This window comes from Castor canadensis, chromosome 6, assembly GCF_047511655.1.
Source record: "Castor canadensis chromosome 6, mCasCan1.hap1v2, whole genome shotgun sequence".
Classification (NCBI taxonomy): domain Eukaryota; kingdom Metazoa; phylum Chordata; class Mammalia; order Rodentia; family Castoridae; genus Castor; species Castor canadensis.
In genome coordinates, this window is record NC_133391.1 from 48015363 (window position 1) to 48019379 (window position 4017).

Genomic DNA, 4017 nt, shown 5'->3' on the forward strand with positions numbered 1-4017 from the left:
TACTCCTATTATCTCTTACAAATAATATACTCATCTATCTCTTTTGATAGGATCTAAAAACTGTTAAAATAATGTTCAACTTTAAAAAAGCTATATTACCAAATATTTTTTAAAAATATTTTAAAAACACTTTATAGTGTTGACCAGGTTGGCAAAAGCAAACTTACAGAACTCAAGGGTCGCAATATGGAGTCAGTCCCTGAAAGGTGGGACCTCTCTTCACAGTTCAGTGCGTGGTCAGTTCCCCCATCCAGATCTTGTAGCAGTGCAAGTCTACTTGGCTTGGCCAGACATCATTGCTTTACTTCTGGACTATCATCTCCAAGGTTTGCCAGAGTTTGAAGGCACCTCCACATAGGGGAAATATGGATAAAATTCATCTTAGCATCCCTAGTGCTGAAAATCCAGGGAGGACACTGTGGATGCACCCTTTGAATGTTATGAAAGGAAACACACTCTTGCCTGTTTTACAGGGCCTATCCAAGGTTTGAACTCTGCTGCTTGAATTTGAGACAGGGAACTGTTTATGCATAGTGACTATCAGTCACTCCTCAATGCAATGAGCTATATCTAGCCACACAAGCCTGATGTGTAGCTTTCTCTGAGGTTTACATCTGTTGTAGATAGCAGTTCTCCAAATATTACCAACATCTGACCATTTGACATTGACTGCAATGCAAACATCTTCAATTGGTTGCCATAAGTAAGGAGAGAGCCCCTTTTGTGCAAGCCCAATGCCTTTCAACTTGGCCAATTACATTGTATCTTTAGCCTCCAGCTGTGACATAAGATCCATACACTTCTTTCCCTGTAATAAAAACATCTTGTGTACTCATCACACAAAGCTCTGTGAAGTGAGGTCCATCTGGAAGTTGCCACCATCTTGCTCAGCAACTCTGTGTATCATGTGCTCCATAAGTACTGTTTTTTTTTTTTTTTTGGTTGAAGGAAGGAAATAAAATCCTGGACTGGGGAAAATAAGAAAGGAGAAATTAAACTAGATGTTAGAAGATGTATTCATGCCAGTGAAAGACTTAATGTACAAATAGACAAGGGCTAGATTCAACCAAAATATCACAGAACTAGGCTACAAAGCTGGCTCCTTTGCAATGAAGTTTCCAGAACAATGAAGCCTTGGTAAACAAAATCCTAATTCCCTATATTTTGCCACTTTTTTCAATTCAGATTAAAGTGGAAAAAGCCAAATATGCATTTTCTCCAACAATATAACTTATAATCAGAACAGAGCTGGAATCATTCCCTTCATTCTCTATACTGCTTCCCACTATCCTGCCTGTCTTTCTGCCTTGATGAAAGCAAAGTATGAGACTGAAAGCCTGTGTGCATTCTCATTAGCAGATCTATTATTTCCAGAAGAGGCATGAAAAATGCCAACAATTTTCTTGGAAAGCAATATTGGAACATGAGCTAGTTTGATGCACAAAGTATAAGTAATTGACATTACAGCCAGTAGGGCAAGTGATCAAGCATTTGTTCTGAAATTCCACACTGAAAATCTCCTGATGATTTATTGTCATTATGCATGTATTTGAGTAACTCATGCTTTCAATATTTAAAACTATCTTCATTATAGCCAGGCATCAGTGATTCACACCTGTAATTTAGCTACGTTGGAGGCTGAGAGGAGGAGGATTGCAGTTCAACGCCAGCAAATAGTTCACAAGTCCCCATTTCCCAAATAACACTAGTAAAGCGGACTGAAGGCATGGCTCAAGTGTTAAAGCAATTGTTTTACAAGTGTGAAGCCCTCAGTTCAAATCCCAGTCCAATCAAAATAATTAAATAACTGCATTATGCAAAAACTAGTTTTTGCATTAAAATTTTTTGGTAATATTGGGGTTTGAACTCAGGCCCTTGCACTTGATAGGCAACCACTTCATCAGTTGAGCCACACCTCTAGCCATTTTGCTTTAGTTTAATTTTTAGCTGCAGTCTTCCTTCTTTTTGCCTAGGGATTGCCTGGACTTCAGTTCTATTTGTGCCTCCCCCATAGCTGAGTTACAGGCATGTGAGACCATGCACAGCATATTTTCTGAGTCTCACTGATGTTATCTGTGATAGCATTGAACTTCAATCCACCCATTTCTGCCTCCCATGTAGCTAGGATTTAAAACACTGGGTCTTTGAAGACAATGTAGCAAGGACAAGGCATAAAAGACCAATATATATATATTGTATATGCCAATATTGTATAAACCAATGTGTGTATATATATATATATATATACAATCTTGTGCATATCATACATATGATTTAATCTGAAACATCTGTAACCAAAATAATGTGATATTTTTGGAATCACAGACATGTTTCATTGCAATAATATAGATCATGTGTAGATCCAAACATATAATGTCTTTCATAAAAGTGTAAGATAATGCAAAGGGGAAACATACATTTTAAAATTATATGTTTCTAGAACAATGAAATGTATTCTGATATGAATAATGGAAAAATCAATTGTAACTCCTATCTCAAATCATATGCAAAAATTAACTTAAAACAGACCTATAAATCATAAATGTATACTTAAAACCAAAGTAGAAAAGTCCTGAGAAGAAGCACAGGAGAAAATGCTTTGTGACACTGGGTTAGGTAAATATCCCTCAGGTGGTCATGAGTGAGAATTCATGGACAGGGACAAGTGCTCAGTGTTAAGTAGTACATGGACACGGCCCTCCTGCTTGTGCAACTTCATTGTGCCCTCTGAACCTCCTCATTCTGAATCTCAAGTATATACTGCACCTTGGTTTGTGATACTGTTGGGTCTACATCACATTATGGCTTGATGGATCAAACATAAGTCAGTTTACAGTGCTCAGTGTTTGCCCCATGATCACATACTGGTCCATGGTCAGATGCTCAGTTTCCATCAAGCTTCACCCATATATCAATGGTAACCATTGTGAATGGTACCTAGCAATCTTCTGCCTACAGACTTGTCTTGCTTTATGAGTAGTGTCTCTCCTATTCAGAAGACCAACTCATTTTCCATTTTTCTTTTATTTTTGACATTTCAACTGTTTTTTATTTGAGGTTCTCAAGAGAAATAAAACAGAAAAAGCTACCAATGTGATCAAATGTACAGTTCAAAAATGTCCTTTTGGCATTGAACAAGTACTACAGAAAAAAAACTAGTGCTATCTTGAAGCAGACAAATAAGTCACCACTGGCAAGTTTGTGGAACTAGTAAGGCAAAAGTAAAAAAATTAACTCTCTTGATCATGCAGATACCTCTATGAAAACCACTTTTAAACTGTACAAAAGGCCTTTCTTCATAAATTAATCTTTTAAATAATTTAATGGCTATCTACTATGTGATGTTTAACTGATTTTTTTTATGTACAGACATTATGTTTCCTAAATCTTACCCAGACCAGTATGACACTTTGTCCAGACATTTCTAGCAGCAGATTTCCCCTCCCCTTCCAACTGAGCTATCAAATTTCTATCTTAACTAATGCAAAAATATCAAGTAGTGAGAGAACCAAGTTTGCAAACGTACTAGGTACATGGAGGGTGGTGTATTTGGTCTGGACTGTCACAAAGCGGTAATATTTCAGGGAGTGAGGGAGTGTAGAACAAAGAGTATCACAACTTTAAAAAAGGAAGCAAAAACAAAAGACACAAACACATTTCTCTTATGACTCTTAATTTTCACCACAATCTTCCCTTCTCAGAGCAGTAATGACTTTTGAAACTATGAAATGTCTGTGACATCCATAATCAAATACATGCAATAAAATTTAAGAACTAAGAAGTACTCAAAAGAAATAACTGCTTAGCCTTAGCTCCTGAGCTAGGAGGATTTGATCTGTGGGAACAGGGAAGGCCAGGAACCTGTCCCATTACACACACAGAAAAGGCTCTGATCATACATAGCTAATCAAGCAAGTATACAGTTTTGGAAGACAACTTAATTTATCATTGCTTTCAAAACATATGTGATTGACTTAATAAAAGAGCTTTAATTACAGTGAATTATGTCATAGGTAC